The sequence below is a fragment of the Thermobia domestica genome, chromosome 5, assembly GCF_964235325.1.
Source record: "Thermobia domestica chromosome 5, izTheDome1.hap1.1, whole genome shotgun sequence".
Taxonomy (NCBI): domain Eukaryota; kingdom Metazoa; phylum Arthropoda; class Insecta; order Zygentoma; family Lepismatidae; genus Thermobia; species Thermobia domestica.
The window spans coordinates 68,756,459-68,777,506 of record NC_137458.1 but is presented as its reverse complement, the minus strand read 5'-3'; the positions used below and the strand labels follow the sequence as shown (position 1 = coordinate 68,777,506).

At 38.1% G+C, this 21,048-nt stretch overlaps 1 long non-coding RNA gene across 1 annotated transcript in view; it reads right to left on the bottom strand.

Moving 5' to 3' along the window:
• The window catches only part of LOC145684657 (uncharacterized), a 213,580-nt gene that overhangs the window by 136,148 nt on the left and 56,384 nt on the right, over window positions 1-21,048 (bottom strand). The window contains exon 2 of the long non-coding RNA XR_014131349.1: window positions 18,187-18,287. This is a non-coding gene — a long non-coding RNA (uncharacterized LOC145684657). The remainder of the gene's footprint in view (window positions 1-18,186; window positions 18,288-21,048) is intronic.

Below are 21,048 nucleotides of genomic sequence, written 5' to 3'. Positions count from 1 at the left end.
TACTATTCTTATCTTGTCAATGATCATCAGAGAATACGTCATTGTATCTTATTTCGTTTATTTTGGTTAGCAGTTTCTCTATAGACATAATTGTTAATGCTCCAAGATGTTCTTGTCCTTGAGAGATTGTTTTATATGTTTTATAGCCAAAATTGTGCGTTTCACTGACGATTAGTTTTCCTTCTAAAGGTGTTTTACCTATTAGCCAGTTTGATCAATTCCTTGGTGACCAGGTAACTATCAAAGAGATAACCTGTTAGTTTTAACACTTACTTTTTTTAATATCTCTAAACTGGAAAATTAACACTTTTTTATATACCTCTAAACTGGAAAATTAACACTAACTTTTTTTTAATACCTGTAAACTGGAAAATTCTTTTATTTGGTGTTATAACATAGCAAAATTGTTTTTTCTTGAGAGAATTCCGTGACTTTTCTCTGTTATTTGTGTTTATTTCATATTGTAAAGCTCATACAATAATGATATTCACTCTGATTTTTTACACGACCCTTTCGATTTTCCAACACTTCCCCCTAAATATATATATATATATATATATATATATATATATATATATATATATATATATATATATATATATATATATATATATATATATATAAACTCCATATTCACGTACTCGTAATGGAAGCAGCAAGTGGTTTCCATATTCAATTTCTACAGTTTGGAAGTTTATCTTAGCTTCTAAATGGCAATCGAAACTCACTTGTTTTAGTTTTATATGTAATGCAAATTGCTTTATATTCTTTACTGCAATAGATAGAAATGTCTACTTATAAAACTCTCATGAATCCCTTTATAAAACCAATAACTTCACACACATCGCCTTGAATCCACTCTACTACTAACCAAAAAAAAAAAAAAAAAACTTTTTTCACTCGCTTTCGGGCTTACCCTGTAGTTTGGTATACGATCTATTCTGGTGAATATAGCCAGATATATAACGAGAAAGCCGGTGAATATAACGAGAAAGCACCATTAAGATGTGGTTTCTCCATTGCGAAAACGATGGTGATTTTAACCAAACTTTGGTGGCTTTCTCGTGGCTAAGCCGTTAGCTTACGCATATTTGGCATGGGTGACCCGGTGCAATTTCTGATGGGAGTTTATGGGTTCGGATTGCACGTTAGGCTGAAGGTCCACGTTTCATATAGCCTCGCTGCTGAAAGGGACGCTAAACTCAAATCATCAACAACAATCAGGGACATAGCCAGAGTTCTGAGTTTGGGGGAGGCGACATATTTACAAATGATTTGCGCATTCTTTCCCGCTCAGCCGCAGTGTTGCCAGCACAGATAAGGATCTAAATAGTCGAGATATTATTTGTCTGTTGACAGAATCGTTATTGAAAATAATGAAAATAAGAAAGTAAACCTACATTCAATACGTTCTCGTAAAACAATTAAAACATAAAGTACTGTGTTGCAAATCCAGCAATTAGGGGGCGAATCCTCCTAGCCACTGAGTCGAATCGGCCCTTCAGTTTTGTCTTAATCGGTTACAAAAAGTGAATTCGCATAGATTTTTAGTCCTTAGTACCTCAAGGCGACTATAAGGCTGGAATCACAGTATGGGCTGGAAGAACCTCGCAATATTAACGAGGATGACGCCCGGCCTCCAAAGTTACTGATTTCATACTCTTATTCCCGTTCACTTAACGTTTAAGAAATAGCGTGTATATGGATTTTAAAAATAACCTTTTCTTAGAAGAATGAATAATTTCAGTTTACTATGGATTACTTTTTCATTTATTGTTTCATAAAAGCAATTTGTCAATTTAAATAAATATTTGAGGGAGCCAAGCCAAGATTTGGGGAGGCCGGTGACCCCCGTGGTTAACGAAATGTAAATCAGTGGGAAAAAATCTTTCTTGGCGCCAAATTCGCATTTGAATTTGACGCCTGATTTGCAATAACAGACAGTAATGGTTTCAACCTGGAAAAGGCATTATTTTCCTATAAATTGTGGCAGGTGCACGCGTCCCACAAAGTAACATCAACTACCCAATAAATTCTCTCCACAAAAGCAATTTATTTTAAAACTTTCTCTCTAACTGCAATCCCATAGCTGCGTCTTTGTGATCGTACAACCGTAATCGAAAGTTTTTTTTTTCTTGGGTCAAAATTATACTTTTTAAAAAAAGATGATAACTTATTTAATATCTCGTGATTTCGCTTTCTAGCATTTCAATGGCGTATTTTTCGTCCTCTGGGACCCCATTCTTTGGTTATATAACCTCAAGCAAAAGTGAAATAAAAAGATATTCACTCTGCATTAATGTATTGTGCTTTCATTTCTTCTTAAATCACAGAACATACCATTTTGTATAGTAATTTCGTATATATTTAATGGAATATAAGAAATATAGAAGAAATACATTGAAAATTCATCTGATAACTACCACATGCTTTGTGTGTTTTTTCTTAAAGAAATGTATTATGCCAGTTCTAGTATTAATTATGCTATATTAGTTCATAAAATAATAAAAAAATCTTTTCAAGACCACTTTTGAGCAAGTTCTTCGAAATAAAACACATCTATCAATAATGTAACCCTTATGTATTTCCTAGTATTTGCAGTAATTAACGAGCTTTAAAATATTTATTTTCTACAGAGCGAGAACCATTCAGTTACATCTCTTTGCTTTTGTAACCTTTTACATACAATTTCACCTTTCATAAGAATATCTTGGGCTTACTGGTAGAATGATTACTAATGGACCATGATTTGCATGTTGGAACATGGTTTGCAACATGCGGGCTTGTGGTCCAGAAAACAAATCATTTGTGAGTTTAATGTTTCGTAACAATTTCTTTCACACATTACAAATTCAACATGTACTTGCACTACTCATTTATTTGTTAATTGTCAGCAGTACTTTGCCGAGACTGAATAAGAAATGCCAACTGAAAACGTAATACTACGCTATTTTTATTATTAATAGAATGAAGAATAATTCTGAAAAATTCAACATAGCTATCAAATAACGAAATAATTAAGGTGCTTGGGGTACCTAGGTCGATCCCAGCTCGCGCCAAGAGAAATTTGTGGCAGAGCAACACTATATGCGTGGATTTTCTTGGGAGATCTGTTTCTTCCTATTTTCTTCATTCCACTAGTTCATTCATTCTCATCACCACTGTCTTCTTTAGGCTACACAGCATAAACACGGAATATAAAGTTATGACACTATGACCAAGTATGAGCGAACATCCTCTTCTGGAAGACTTAATCCTCCATAAGGGCAAGCGAGATTGGAATTATAGTTCTAATTAAAAGTAAAACGTCATGTTTTTATATACTAAATGTAATCTCAGAAGAAATATAATCGAGTAATCTATTTTTCTAAGATTTTCGATACTCCCGAAACCTTATTAAAAGTAATGGACTCTCAGATTTTGCGCTAATATCTCTACGGATCTGCAGAATCCTCTTACATTCTCTTAGTCGGAAAAATCATGATGAGTATCTACATGCGAATCATCCTGTACAACAATAGAACAATGTTATTTCCATTCGTAAAGTTAGAGATGATAATGATATAAGCCTGCTTCAGGTATAACGTATCATGAGGGTACGATGTCTCAGTAATAGTGGTACAAAAATAAAATAAAATAAAATCTTTGAGTTTTACGTCCCACGTTTATGCCGGTTAGGCTAAAGGAGACAGCGATGATGAGAATTGAATGAAAATGGTTGAATGAATAACCGCCAGAGGTGAACGCTCAGGCCATGCACCAGAGGTGAACGCTCTACTACTGAGCCACCGCGGCCCCGTAGTGGTGCAATCGTTCACATCTGGTGTAAGAGGTCCTTAGTTCCATCCCAGGCCATGTGATTTTGTGGTAGACAACACCATGACCGTGAGTTTTCTCAAAGTTTTCCGGTTTCCTCTCACATTCTTATTCCACCAATACCTTCATAATCATTCGCTTTCATTAATCATCCGTCTCCTTTAGCCTAATGAGCAGGGGCGGCTTGTCTATAAGTGCTGCAGAGCTCCAGAACTACCAGCTATTTTAGTGGCATAAATGTATTTTCAATTGAGTTGAATTGTTTAATTTAATCAAGGTAATAACATGTAATAATGATATTTGGTCTAACGGTGTCCTGAAATTGTACTGCTGGATATGCTACATATCGTAGTATTACTGGAAACACCTTCAAAGCTTAATAATATTGCAAGAGCTGTGCACGGATTGCCCTATGCTTTAGCATTGAAACCAAAATCTTCACCAGCCGCACTGTATTACGCTTCCCTTGTTTCTTGGATAGGATTTACTAGAGCTGCACCCCCAGCAGCTCAGAACTCACGAATACTTCCGAAGAAGCCGAAGACACACGACGTGACGTACATGAGGCTCCCTTCTCTTGTTCTTGATAACGGTGTTCAGTGTAATTGTTGTGCTCTTTGAAAGTAATAGTATTCCATGTTCAAGTTTGTGCAAATTTTCTGAACAAACACAATTTGTGTGACAATTTTAAGGAAACCATAAACCTTTTGGAAATTCTTCTAATTACCCCAACGACGATAGCTGAAGCAGAACGTTACTTCTCTAATTTTAAAATAGTTAAAACATTTTCGAGAAGCACAATATGTCAGGAAAGAATCAATGCTTTGGCTGCCTTATCAATCGAGCGTGATTTCATATCCATCATGCCGAACTTTAATGATAAAGTAATAGGATATTTTGTACAGCAGAAGACACGTCGGATAGACTTTATTTACAAACGATAAAATATTTATAATTTAGTAGTATTAATAAAATTTCTACATGTAGACATTACGTGAATCCGAAATTGTTATGGTATCTGAAAACAGTGTTTCTTACGATATGGATATGGTATTTTTAAAGTTTGTTACACGCAACAGTGGCGTATTTAGGGAGGAGCTATCGGGCTCAAGCCCGAAATTCATTTAAGCTTGTAGGCATCCCATATTTAAAATAAAAAAAGCGCCTATTCATATGCTGAGTATAGCTCCTGCCGAAACAAAATCCTAAATACGCCACTGACACCCAATAAGCAATATAATAGTGTTTTGGTTGGAGCGGTTCGTGTACATTTTATAATTAATTACTGCAAAGGGGAAATTTAGTATACAAAAAACAAACTGTGCAGAACTACCTCAAATTATGGTATCGAGCCGCTATTGCTGATGAGCATAATCATGGGACACGAAGTTAAAAACTGCATATCATTTTCGTTATAAAGATATTAATACGAGGCACACCTTAGTATATTTAGAAACATGATAAATAAAATACTAAAACCAATCTTTATTTTCTGAATCGAACTAGTAGAGAGAACAAAACTAGGATCGAGAAACAAGTGACCGGGACGTATTCCGTCGGCTGAGATTCGACTGTATACTCTTGATGCAAGTCCTCACCACTTGACTCAAAATCCACTCATTTAATTTCACACTCTTTGAGCATAATGACAGGGAAGTCAGTCTTAAGAAGACCAGAAGAAGAAAAAAACATAGGTACAACTAGGCAACAAAATTAAAATTTGTGAAAAACATTATAGATTTCCAATAATTTTTTGAGGAATTATTTTCCATTGAAGAGCATATGCGTTATAAAAAGAACGTTATTCAATCCGAATCGATCCCTTAAGATGAGATATTTGGAAATTATTTATACATATTATTTTGCAAGCTAACAAAGCAGGGAGGTCAGGAATATCTTCAACCATGATTGCATTATTGTAAAGAGATAGATTTTGAAATATTATCCCGCAGAACGTCATAAGAAAAACGTCACGACTGTAACTTTATGACAAAGTTTTACTGTTACTGAAAATGAGCTCAAACACAGACATTTGTTGCCATATACATCATCGATAACAATTCCTCAGGAAATCATGGAAATCGATCACAATGTTCTTTCTTGTAGATAACATTGACTTTTTCCTTAATCAATTCAGCTTATTGTATTCGTTCTTTTGTTGCAGGTGATTAAGTATAAATGACCGTGTACCCCGCTTTTGCAGTGTGGATAGAGTATGACATCGCAGTTAAGTATTTCGTCAAAGTTTTGATAATTCTAGTTCTTCTCAACCAAGTACTGCACACAAATAAACACGAATGTAAAGCAAATGAAGTTTGATTGAGGCTTGTAATATGTTAGCATAATAGTCAACGACTGAGGTCTTAATGAATGTGTCAATAGTAATCAATTCGTTCATATGGAAAGAAGTCACGATATCAACGTGTCCAAGAAAATTTTCGAATTGAATTGACTGTTGTGGAATCCAGTCGCGCACCAAAGTCTGCATTTTCTTCGTTCACGAAAGTGAACTCACGGTCAAGTTGACATAATGCAATTGTAGTTTTGCGGACAATATTTCGAGACAGAGATTTGACTACGGAGTTCGAATTACAAATACCCTTTCTTCCGACAGTTGACGTGTAACTGGTATTATGGTTTTTGTCATCAGGTCAGAAACTGAAATTTCACTCTCTGATACCTCGAGTCTGGAGACGGGAAAGTTCACATCATCAATAATAGTATTAGTGAATATACTGTAGAGTCTCTTTCGACGTTCGAATAGTTTAGAGTGCTTGACTGATATCCGTTCATAAAGAAACACTATTTGGAATAGGATGTCCTCAAGTCTTCGCACTAGAGACAAAGCAACGTATGATATTCCAAGAGGAATCTTTCTCACACAGAGATCAATGACAACTTTCGGCATGCCTTAAGGTGAGTGAATAGTCATACCGTAACAAATTGTGACTGGTACATGTTGTCGAGAGAAAGTTTTATCGTGTTTATTCCACGTTCTAATTAGTGGAGGGATCAGAATGGTGTCTACTAGCGTAGTTCGGGGAATTCAACGAGTCACGATTAATTAAAACAGTTCACAGTCATTATTTATCCAATCACTTATATTCATCTCAATTAATATAATAATTACGCTCTCTACTGTTAATTGTATCTATTATTAAAATGTTTTTACGTTTACATGTTTCATCCCTTGTGTAGCTCAACATAGGCATGAACCATACTAATCTACATATTATTCAACTCAGTAAAACGAAGTAAAACATCTTGATATATCACACACATAAGTGGCACCATCATGATGTGAATTATAGCTTTTTGTAGCTATTAACCATCCTGTTCACCTATATTAAGTAGCGTATTTTCAAATCTGGAATTTCTTATACTAAATATCAGCTCGATCGGCTGAGTACTTTTTGCTATAGCGAATTGCAATTAATACATTCGTCATTCCCTGGGAATACCCTTCCTGCAGTCGAATAAATAACGACGAGCATTGATTCTGTCAATTTTCTGTACCAGTTGACATGCCTGTTCTTACTTTACTTGAACTTAAAATAAACAAAACACACTGAGTTTCACATTAATACATAAAAATGCATCAAATTAACCCATTATTGGTCAAAGCTAATCTTTAATATGCTTCAACATCTTTAGAATCCAAGTTCCTATAGTAATTTTTCGTCTATTGTATAAAAACTATTGACTGTTTCTATGCAAATATTCGTATGAATTCTTACGCAGAGCATAATCCTTGTTTCACCCTCTCTCTCTCTCTCTCTCTCTCTCTCTCTCTCTATATATATATATATATATATATATATATATATATATATATATATATATATATAATGGAGGGTTTGTATGTGGGGAAAGAAACAAACTCACACGCGCATGCATATTCACAGAAACTAAATTGTGAAATGAAAGTCGTCTGGTGGGGGAAGACATATTACACTAGGTTGGTAGTCTCTTTCTAAAGGGTGCTCGTATTCCTCTACTCTCTGCAACAGACAACAGCCCATAATCTGAAAACCAGGCGACCAGCGGACATCGTTAGCGAATAATGCAGCTGAAGGAAAACTAAATGAGAACCTCGTTTTATAGACGCTGCTTTTGTTTTCGGACAATATCCCAGCTATGTCCCCCTTGTGTACCGTGCATACAATTTAAACTTCAATCGCTATTTTCGTGTTGAAATCACTTGCTTCTATTTTCTACATGGAAGGAGTTTATGTCTCAGAGTGTGAGAACACGAGTTCTTAAAACTCTCATATTTGTGCTACAATGTAACGAAAACTTTGTCTGCAATTGTTATCTAACAAATTATTCTTAAATTGTGAAAATCCAACAGAACAGCGTTATTGTTAATTGCTTTGTTAGAAATCAGTGTTGTATATGTATGTAGAACTAGACAAAATTTTCAACCACGAGTCATTACAATACCTTTAAACAGAGGGGAAAGTTTTCGAAATACTAGTTAATTATATCTTAAATCCAATTTAAACTACAAAATGGGCAAATGACAAAATGGGCATCTTACAGTACGTTTATTGTAAGAATTATTATTATGTGTAACAGTTTCGCCAACTATCCACTTGGCCTTATCAGACACTGTGAATACACAGAGAGTGACAGATTATATATGCGTAAGAGACAGCGAAACAGTCACTGGATGCTGATTGCTATATTAGGAAACCGGGAAAGAGGATAAAAGAACGAATAAAACAACATAAGAGCGACCGTAGGTTGGACAGAGACAGGTATATAAAGCAGTGGACAACTGGTAATGGCTCTTACCTTTTGTGGAGATACAGGCTCGATTTCCAGTGGGAGAGTATACAGGGTGTGATTGAAAAGTACCGGAACTTTTCCCGCCGCGCGGCTCCCTGGCGTTCGAAAAATGTGAGGGGTGGGGGAAAATGTGCGCGGGACCTTCCTCTTTCAAGCGGAACTTGGCCCAGTGCGCTGCGAGCAGCGGTTGAAAAAGCATTGTCCGCGCGAACGTCGTTTTGGTCGTCGGTCACGTTTTTTGAGCGCCGAAAATGAAGTCAAAGATTGACCAACGCTACGCCATCAAATTTTGTGTCAAACTAAAAAAGACGTTCACCGAGACCCAGGACCTGCTCAAGGAAGTCTTTAGGGTAGATGTGATGTCCCGTACTCGGATCTTTGAGTGGCACAATTCCTTCAGGGAAGGCCAGGAGGACGCCGATGACGAACCACGCTCTGGGAGGCCGTCGACGTCGAAAACCGATGAAAACGTCGAACGAGTTCGCGAATACCTGAACCTGGACCGTCGGACAACCCTCCGGGAGATCAGCGAAGGACTTAATTTGACATACTATGCAGTGCAAAAAATTGTGACTGAAGAATTGAACATGCGGAAGGTGTGTGCCAAACTGGTCCCCAAGGTGTTGACCGAGGAGCAAAAAGAACTGCGAGTGAAAATGAGTCTTGAAGTGCTGGATTGTGTGGAAGCCGACGAAGAGTTATTAGACAGTGTGATCAGTGGTGATGAAACATGGTGCTACGAGTACGACCCCTCGGTGAACTTGATGGCATAGCGTTGGTCAATCTTTGACTCCATTTTCGGCGCTCAAGAAACGTGACCGACGACCAAAACGACGTTCGTGCGGACAGCGATGCTTTCTCAACCGCTGCTCGCAGCGCGCTGGGCCAAGTTCTGCTTGAAAGAGGAAGGTCCCGCACACATTTCCCCCCACCCCTCACATTTTTCGAACGCCAGGGAGCCGCGCGGCGGGAAAATTTCCGGTACTTTTCAATCACACCCTGTATTGCTCAAATCTCATGTTACACTATAGCTCCATGTTTGATATAGTCTCAGTGTTAAAAAGATGTTAATTCCAAACAGTTAACCTTTATCATTGTTAAGTGAACTCTAGGAAATTTGAATTCTCAAGAGATTAATTGGACATGAGGTCTCGGAAATGTTTCTTCAACAAGACGAGGTAATGGCATCAGTATCTGGACAATGCTCCTCCTCACTACATACTTTCTAAAGGAAGAAAAAACTTCACTTTTTCTATCAAGACATCAAAAAATGTACCTAGGTAATATATTAAAGCAAATATAGAACTCCTTCGTGGCTAAATGGTTAGGCTTCTTTGGCGTGGCAGACCCAGGTTTAATTCCCGGTGGGAGCTCATGTGGTTCGGATTCCACGTTAATCACAGGTTCACGTCCCATATAGTCTCGTTGCTGAAAGAGACGCTAAACTCAAACTCAACTCAATTCAACAACTCAAAATAGATATACAATCACAGTTAAGGTCTATGAATGAAGATTAAAATGCTGCTTGTAAACTTTTCTTTCCATCATATTCTCCACCACAATCCTCAGAATACAATTGGTTCTCAAATAACGCTGTAATCAATTTTTCCTTCTCATTCTGTAGCGGTTGCTTTCTCTTTCACATTCACACTCCTTAAAACACTTCATCACCACAATTAAGACATAAAAACTGTCAGTGATTATACATTAAAATAGCATTTACGTCCATATCGTTTATTCGAATATCTTCTCACCTTACTAACTCTTCTATTTCTCTTGTAAAACTAGAGACCAATTAAACATTGTAGATGCAGAAGTGGAAATAACCGACAGTATCAAGTAGGATAGCGCCACATAGAACACAAGGCACGCAAACTTGAAGATTTAACAGCGCATTCTAAGCAGACAACAAATAACGAGCACTTCTTACCTCTTGAATTCCGAAAAAAAAAAAATAACTTCCCCTTGGCTTTCGTTGTAATTAACCGCAGTCACTCGGTCTTCATTAGCATTAAGACAAACACGGAGAACGCAAAAACAGAGTCAACAGTAGAAGGAAGCTCCTCTGTAAGGTGGCCAGAAAGAAACGACTCTCTGTAGAAATCATTATTTTTGCAATTAACATGGCTTTGGTCCACCGCCATGATTGCATGAATAATGAAAATGCCTCTAGAGCAACGAGTGCCTCCTTCTGTTGTTTTTTGCTTAAAGAACAAACACATATCTGCATTTCTACCAAGTAAATCTTCGTTGTTTTTTCAAACATTGAATAAAGTAAAGGAAACGTACTTTCCGTAACCAGTACTCCAAAGGAAAAACGTTAAAGCCAGTAGAGAAAGCGAAACAATTTCTCTCTAGGAAGACTGTTTCCTTAACATGTTCGTCTGTCTAAAAAAATTAAAGTCTTATCATTCTTTATAAATCTGCGTTTTTTTTTTAAATCTGTGAGTATTGAGTTCTCTGTATTCGTAAGGATAATCTTAAAGGGCATTCCAGGATTTAGGATTTAGGATTTAGAATTCTGGGCTTTCGGCATCTATGGTCATGTTAACCGTGTCACGGTTTGAGAGATGACATCCCTTGGCGAGCACACTTTCCAGAGAAAGGGAAGCAAGGAAGCGGCCTGGTACCTATATGTTAGGTACCATCCCGGCATTTGACTGGTGTGAATGAGGAAAACTCAGAAAAACGTCATTCAGCATGGCTGGCCTGAAAAACTCTTTATACTTTTTTCGATCGAGTGCCCCCAGCGAGACCGCTGAAACCAAAAGCGAGAGCTTTAGTGACTAAAGGGTATTCCATGTAGACTCGTCCATACTGCCGGAGTGAGAACGAATGAGCTCGAATAAGCATATGGAGTATAGTAGCTCAGTTGTAAAACGCCCATCCCTCTGTGAGAAGTCCCTGCTTCGATTCCAGGTCAATTCAAGTGGTCATCATATCCATAGATGTTTTCGGGGTTTTTCCATTTTCCTCCCATACTCTCGTTCATTAGTTCCTTGCATAACCATTCAGTTCCATTAACCGTCCTTCTCCTTTGTCTTACAGAGCATAACTGTCGGACGCAGAAGTACAAATTTTAATTTATTTTGGCATAAACATAAACTAGAAGCAGAGGGTGGGTCCTGGGGGTCCGGGTCCCTGAAATCCCGACTTATCTGTAAATTTAGTCCAATTTTAGGAATGATTTTTTAATATAAATGATAATATAGCTTATCTTCATATTGAATTTAAACCTCTCCCAAAAACTTTGGACCCTTCCCGAAATAAATCTGCCTACGTGCCTGAAGCATGATCGAACAGGATAGCAGAACAAATGTTTATTTCTTACGTTTAATCACATAATAATGCAGTGGTTTAGGCAAGATTGTATGAATTGATGTGAGAATCAGAATTGTCTATACAAAAGGTCAAGTAAAATAGTCAATTTCATAACCTTTCAGATTACGTCTGTTTCTCAGTTACAGTTTTTCTTTAACATATAACCCCGTATTTATTTTTCATGATATTATTTCATTAGGACACTAATTGTAGATTTTTCGAAAATGCTTCAGTAAATATGAGTAACCCGCGTTCGAAACAAATTTGCATAAGACGTGCGTTGCGAAGAAGAGAATCCAATCCAAAAGATTGACCAAAGGAGTTGAAGGGGATCCAGTCCTTTGAAAAGGACAGACCACCATTAAACCCAAAAGACATTGAAGGTGGCCTACATTCTAATGAGTCTACATAGTCATGTGAGTCGTTCCGCTTAATATCGATGGATGACGAAGACAGTGCGGACGAGGAATATTTGTACTGCAATCATCCTTACCGGCTTGATGAAACTAGTGAGGAATGGATCCGTTGTATTAAGTGCATTCGCTGGGCTCATGAACTCTGTGTGGGGCAGATGACGACCAATAGAAATCATTCGTATGTGATCTTTGTACTTCTCACATCAAAAATTCACCTTCGAAGCATAAACTTTCAAGTTTTGTTTTTTATGCAATTACTTGTCTATAGAGCTATCTAGCAATTTGTTAAGTAACTGTAAGCTGTACAAGTTTCTATGTTTGCACGTAAAATGTAACTTTAATACACACACACACACACACACACACACACACACACACACACATATATATATATATATATATATATATATATATATATATATATATATATATGCGTGACTTATTTAAGACTTTACCTATAAATATCCATTCTTATTATACAGGGTGATTCTTTATAGGGTTTACAACTTCAATCAGTTTTAATTTTTTTATTGGAACCACATATAGACTTAGTTTATATGTCATTATACTGCAAAATACTTTAAGTTTGACTCACGTAGTGAGTAGTTACGGATTGGCCACATGCGGCGCCACCGGTCAGTCGTTGAAAATGGAGATTTTCACTGGTGCGGATTGAGCTAAGTGCGTGTTTTGGTTTGAAGAAACGAACTCAGTAAAGAGCGTAAGTTCTACACACAATACGACAAGGAATCACCCAGCAGACTAACAGTGTACAAATGGCACCAGACATTTGTTGAAATAGGTTGCTCTATACGACACACAAAGGCTCCAGGGCGCTCACCCGTGACTGACGATGTCATGGAAGCAGTTAGGGAGAGTTTATTCCGCAATCCTCGAAAATCTACAGGACGTGCATCACAAGAAACTGGTGTCCCTCAGACCACTGTTTGGCGTGTATTGCGTAGACGTTTGTTCATGAAGCCATACAGAGTGTCCTTAGTTCAAGCACTGAGTGAAGCGGATAAATATACCCGACATGAAGTCTGTGTTACCATGTTCGATCGCACTAATGGTGATGAGTCATTCTTGAACAATGTGGTATTCAGTGACGAATTGACTTTTCACCTTTCCGACCGAGTCAACACACACAATTGTCGTATTTGGGGCACGGAATATCTACATGCGCAAATGGAGCTGGTTCGTGGCAGCCCCAAAGTGAACGTGTTTTGCGCTGTTTTCAGAACAAGTGGATCTTTCTTCTTTGCGAGAACACCATTACCGCCATCGCCTATTTTGATATGTTTCAGAACTTCCTTGTTCCACAGGTAGATGAAGATGATCACAATGGCTGCTAATGGTGGCAACAAGATGGCGCCCCACCGCACTACCTGATAGACTTAAAGAAATTTCGAAATTTCTTGATCAGCGTTTCCCAGATAAGTGGATGGGTCGTGGTGGACCAGGTGCCTGGCCGCCAAGGTCTCCAGATTACATGCCACTTGACTTCTTCCTGTGGAGGTTTGTGAAAAATAAGGTGTACACCCCTCCCCTACCTGATAATGTTAACTGAAAAATCGCATCGAAACAGCCATGGCGGACTTTACCCCCGAAATGATGGCTACTGTTTGTCAGGAAATTGACTTTCGTTGGGGTGTGTCCAGGATAACCGCAGGTGTACATATTGAGCCATAATGGATTTGTTACAAAAAATTTGAAGTATTTTGCAGTATAATGACATATTAGTCAAGTCTGTATGTGGTTCCAACAAAGAATTATAACTGATTGAAGTTGTAAACCCTATAGAGATTCACCCTGTATATTGTAATCCGATATTTGGGTTCACCCTTATCCGATATTAAGGCACCATTTTCAGCTTTGAGTTTTTTGTGTTTTGCTGTTGCTTACAATCAATTATTATACACATGACAACAATTATCATGAAAGAAGACATATCAGTATATAAACACTCGAAGTTTGACAAAGATTTGTTTTCATTTTCGTCTCGAAATATAGATGTATGCTTAGGTATCCACTATTCGGCCACTTTATTCAACGGTAGATTTATTTTCAAACTACTAAAAACATCTTCTGTGCTAAATACTCACAAACTGAGAATAATTATTATCTGTTATGAAGAGGTTACTAAAACGTCCGGGAAAAAGATTATCCATTTCCCTATCTGAGAGTGCCTGTAAAAGGGAATGTTCTGTCCTGTAACAATGTATATATATATTTTTGTCAAGACTAAAAAGTATCAGTAGATGAAGATGTCAGCTATTGAGAGATTTCCTTAAGGGGAGATTTTACTTTGTGACTCAGGTTGTTGGCATATTGAAACGTTATTTGCCTTATGACAATTATTGTCTATATTCTTATAAAATTCTTCTGGGACTTTGACCTGAAAGATTTCATTTCAATTGTGACAAAGAAAAAAATGTTCCAAGTGAATATTCCTTTAATTTGGATGTAGATCATGAAGTACGTACTTACATAGCATGCATTGGCTTTTACCGAGGGGTATGATTTCATTATCCAATCAAAATTTGACGGTGATCAAATTAAGGCTAAATATGGGTGACTTCTTTCCTTTTCTTTTATGATAAAATCTAACTTCAATGTCAGATAAAATTTTCTAATTGATTATTCAGCTATGTTAGTTTATTAATGGAAATCACTCATATCACACAGTACGTTGAAATGTATTGTGCGATCATCAGAAATACCATATGGGCACAAAACGAACTTAGATTTTAAATTACGCATGAGATTAATCACTTTAGGTCGATTTTTGTTTCAACTCAGTGGTATTTCAACCCAATCAATCTTGTGTCGTCTCCTTCTTCTTAGATCAATAATAATTCGATTGGTTTGATGCACCTTTCTACTCTTCGCTGCATCGTTTGATCGCGGCATTCATCTAGGCACTTTTTCTTCTACCATTTTCTCCATAGCTAATAGCATGATTTCTCTATCCCCTATAACGTATCCAATCATACTATCTACTTCGAAGGATAGTCGGTATACTCTTTTCTTATCCTATAATTTCCAACACTCTTTCATTGACACTTTATCTAACAACTTATTTAAGTTGAAACCTTCTAACACCTTATCTATCAACCTATTACACTGGTCGGCAAAATGAAACTTTTTTTTCACTCCCACGAACGAAAATAGGTGATTCCTATAGGTTTCGAGCTCCTGAGTTCGAATCCGTAACCCGTTTTCTCCAGGACGTACCAGTTTTCAGGGAGGAGGGGGATGTTTCAATATTCGCCCAAAGATGCTATTCTCCATCCATAATAATTTGCACGTCATAATTTAAATATCAATATAAATTATTCAGATAAAATTGCATAAAAAGTTAAAGTTTAACACTTACGTGTCACTTGGTTTTCCTACTCCTCTTGTAATTACTACAGGGTGTCTCGCGTGTCACATTCCAACAGAAGTCTGCCAACATATTCACACTCCATTTACCAATGTAGCGCCTCTCCATGGTTGCTATTTGGTGGTGAAACCTTTCCTCGTGGTCGTCAGAGACCTCCCCCAAGCTGTACATTTCAGGGAAGAAGTCCAGGTGACAATGCAGGAAGTGTAACTTTAGGGACATATTACATCCCATGTTACGAAATGAAGTAATTAACCTGACCACAATGTCTTTGTAATCAGGTGACTTATGATTCCTTAGAAAGTTACTGCACACTTCCCGAAAGGCTCCCAAGCCTCACTTTCCACTTCATTAAGCTTAGAAGAAAATGTGGTATCCTTAAAAACGTCTCTGTTTGAGGTCCCGTAAAAACACCTTCTTTCACCTTGGCCTCGCTCAGTCTTGGGAATAGTTTTCTGAGATGATTAAATGCTTCACCATCCCGGTTCAGGGCCTTGACGAAGACCTTCATGAGCCCTAATTTGATATGAAGAGGCGGTAAGAATATTTTCTCCGGATCCACAAGACGTTCATTAGCCACGTTCATCTCCCCTGGGATCAGTTGCTTCCTTGGCGGCCATTTTCTGATGGTGTACTGATCTTTGGCTCGACTATCCCAATGACACAAGAAGCAACAGTGCTTTGTGTAACCTCCTTCTAAACCAGTGAGAATGGCAATAACCTTAAGGTCAGCGCATACAGACCACTGGAACTGTTCGTACTTTATTTTCTGCAATAGGTTTCGCATGTTCTCTATGTTTCTTTCATATGTACAGCATGAGCAATAGGAATGGCTGGCTTTTCATTGTCATTGTGTAGTAACACTGCCTTGAGACTTATCCTAGAGGAATCTACGAATAGCCTCCAATCTCCAGTGTTGTAATTCAACTTCAGTTGTCCCAAAAGTGATGGAATGTCACTGCAATACACAAAATCACCATCCTTTGTAAAATTAGGAACTAGGCTCACCTCTCTTTTCCTATACATCGATATATTCACATCTTGGTTTAGTAGATTCCATTGTTGAAGTCTCTAATCAGATCATTCAGCTCTTCCTGACTTATCACACGTAGTTCATTAGTGTCAGGCATTGGAGCGTAGTTGGGATCTGCAACATCCTCACAAGCAGCAGGTTCTTCATCGGATGAAACATTGCACAGGGTGTATGAGTCTGGTGGTACGGGTACAGGCAGACAAACATCATGTTTCGCAGGTCTCCTCGCAAAATCCAAGTTAGGATACTGTATTTTATGCTTCATGATTTTTAAGAAACCTTTTATATTAGTCAGGCAGAAGTAACAGTCTGAAACATGATCACGGGGCTCGCGCCAAACCATAGGTACGGCGAACGGCATCGATTTATGTGTACCTTTCAACCATCCTGTAAGAGTATGCGCACACGAGTTACAAGTTTGTTTCGGAGCCGAAACGCGATCCTGGTCGCCGATTTTACACCTGAAGTACAGATGGTAGGCTGTCTTCAGGAACGGTGACAATGGCCTACTTTGTCCCTTGAAAATCACTTCCCCATATATGTAGCAGAATGAATCTGTCGAATAGTTGCAAGTTCTCGGCATGTTCGTTTAACACAAACGCCAATATTTCACGCAGAAATATTTTTCATCTACGGTATACACAGACAGCGTAACACCACTTTCTAACACGAAGATCAACTCGAAACTGAAATATTTGTTTCACGCAACAATGTGGTGTATGTCTTGGCGTCTTTTTTCCAACAATCTGTCTGTCGTCTAGACAAAAGGGAGCCGACGAATGATCGCAAGTTGATGACGAAACCTTTGTCCGTCAATAACGCCTAGGTTTTAGTGTATGCAGTGTGGAACGATAATAAATCTTTGCAACCCAAGGGGAGGGGGTACGTTTCCGGGGGATCGTGAGCTAGAGAAAATAATGTTCCCGAGATATAGAATAGTACCAGTTCTTGGATTAAGATTTTAAAAAATCAGAATTATGCACTCCAAACACGGAAAACACATATTAAATACGAAAAATACAATTTTTCTGTCAATTATGGAAACAGCACCCCGCCCTAAAAAAAAAAAAAAAAAAAAAAAAAAAAAAAAAAAACCACCTTACATGCTGGAACTCTCTCGATGAGATATTCGTAATCAGCGTCTCGAAATCTATCCGGTATACCCTTTCACCCTCGTGGGAGGATTTTCATGCCGACCAGTGTTATTATTTAAGTTTGAAACTTTCTCATAAAACATGTTTATGCGCAACTCATCCCGTTTTTGGGAGCAAGTCAAAATTTTGTACAAGAAAAAATTTTGAACAATAAAGCCCAATTGAAATTAGTATATTCTCATGAGACAAAATTGAAAACAGTCAATTATGGCATAAATCAAGATACTGAGTAATAAGCTTATGTCTATAAAGCGTCAAATGTCATACCTTAGGTAACATAACAGTTGTTCTTTAGAGATGAGAACATTAGCTGGTATATATTTCAGATTTCCACAAATCCGAAACTTGCTGATATAGAGAATACATACCTGAAAAAAGGGAAAAAATAATAATTTTAGTGTTGTCTTACTAGTGTTTACATGTCTAATAAAATATAATATTATTATTGTCAAATTTATAATTTCAATTTTTTAAAGATGAGTACTTATTTACAGATGGTGATCAGAAAAATGGAAACACCTGAACGAAATTGCAACTTACCAGATTAATATGGTGTCGGGCCACCTTTCGCCTTCAGAACAGCCTTGATGGGACGTGGGATGGAGGCATAGAGGTCGTGAATGTTAGCAAGTGGAATTTTACACCATTCCTCGTGCAGGGCATCAGTCAGTTCTGTGAGAGAGGATGGGGGTGGAAATCATCGCTGGAGTCGTGTTTCCAAGACGGACCACAGATGTTCAATTATGTTGAGATCTGGGGATTGGGCGGGCCAGGGGAGGTGTTGAACTTCATCCCGATGTTCCTCAAACCACGCTGCAACAACGCCAGCTAAAGTGAATGGGTGCATTATCATCCTGGAAGATGGCGTCATTGTCCGGGAACAACATCCGGACCATAGGATCCAAGTGGTCTCCTAAAATTGCGACATAATTGTTGGCAGTGATTCGTCCGCTAAGTGTGACCCAATGAAAACCATGATATGGCAGCCCACAGCATCACCGAGCCTCCGCCATGTTTCACAGTTGGGCGGAGACACTGCAGATCATAAGCTTCTTTGGGCGTTCTCTACACATAAACACGGCCCGTGGTTGGGAATAGGGTGAAGGAATACTCATTCGACCATATCACACGTTTCCAGTCCTCAACGGTCCAAGTTGCATGGTCGCGGCACCATTTGCGGCGTGCGAAAGCGTTATGGTCCCTGATGAGTGTTTTGGCCCGTGCAACACGACCCCGTAAGTTTATGTCATGTAATTCGCGGCGGACTGTGATTGTCGAAACAGGGTGGGGGAGGTGCTGATTGAGTTCCTCCGTCACTCGCTCCGCAGTGGCACGACGGTTCTGCGTGACAATGCGCTTTAATACCCGGCATGACCTGTCACTCATGATTTTCTTCCGCCCACTGTTCCGCTTCCCCGATGATGTGGTTTTCCCGTGTGTTGTGTAGGCCGTCATCACCTTCGACACTGTCCCACGCGACACACCTAACACAGTAGCCACTGCCGTCACACTCACTCCACATAACCGCGCACCAACAATTTGCCATCTTTGAAAAACATTTGCCCTCCCATTTTACACTACCTCCGTCTGCTGTAGCCACTGGACACTGCTGTTCCAGTGCGCCTGACGTAGTATGGAGACCGACCTAGCACACCAACACCAGCGGTCCGGCGCTGCGGGCGCCACGACACCACTGCCAACCCATACATCTGACGTGTTGCCAACTACAGGTGTTTCCATTTTTCTGATCATCATCTGTATATTTATCGAAACATAAATAATTAACTTCAATAATAATACAATAATTCATGTTAGAATTTAAAAATAAGTGAATAAATAAAACGGCTCGATGCGTAGATCGACACTTTCACCAACAAATTCTGCGGATTTCTCATGGAAAGCTTCGCTCTAAACTCTTCCTAATACATTAAGACTAATGTTCAAGAAAAGATCAATGGTTTCTCGTATAGAGACAATAGATAATCCTTCAGTTTGTTCTAGCGTGTCATTCATATTTTTCGTTTTAGTGTCTTACAGTAGAAATACTTCTAGTTCTTTGCCTTTGGGCATGGTACCCAATGATATATGAATTGATATTTTTCATCAATCAAATTTAAAATTGATATTTATAGATACAACACCAAAAAGTAAAACATTTTTCAGTTTAACGTCCCACGATTATGCCTTTAAACTAAGGGAGACGGATGATTAAGGCAAGTGAATGATTATGAAAGAATTCGAGGAATGAAAACGTGGGAGGAAACTGGACTACCCCAAAGAAGGCCACGGATACGATGTTGTCCACCACGAACTTACTTGGCTGGGAGCCGAACCAGGGGCCCCACGTACCAGAGGTAAGTACTTTACAACTGAGCCATTTAACCTCCTTTATATAACTTACGAGACTTAATACAAAACAGCAAGTTTGATCTATGAGGATTTGAGAATAGATTTTATCGATGTATCCTATTGGCACTATAATCACATATAGAATACAATGTATTCTATTACTGTGGATATCTATTTAAAATTTGAAAGAAAAGAAGTAGTACATGATAATCCAATGTACAGGTATTTACTTATGTATACAAGAATACGTAAACATGTTAGCCCATATTGCCAATATGGTTGATATCTGAAATTTAACATGAAGGATTACATTCAATTGACATATCTCAAGTTTGGTTTCTGTATTTAAAAAATTAACTTCAAAAATCCTTGAAAGATATAAGTTATTCTTCCATAACTTCATGTTTTTGTCAGGAATTCGAAGAAAACGTTATACAACACATAATATAATGTCCATTAAAGTTATCGAAAATTATACTGAACACTTCATACAATTTCCGAAACTGGCGTGCAATAAAATGCTTTTTTCAATGCATCATATGTTTAGCTTTTATCAGCCTCAACACCTGACTTGAGTGTCTTTGTTCATTGTGGGTTTTAATAATTTTACAGTACATCACTATTGTACCCTACTGTTCTCTCACCACATTCCTACCAAACGTCTGGTATATTTTCTTCCTGTTTGTTCCAAGTTTAAATTCATAAAGTATACAGACGTGAATAACACTTTCTGAGGTTCCTATGACCTGTTCTTACTAACGCCCCTGATTAAATTTACCG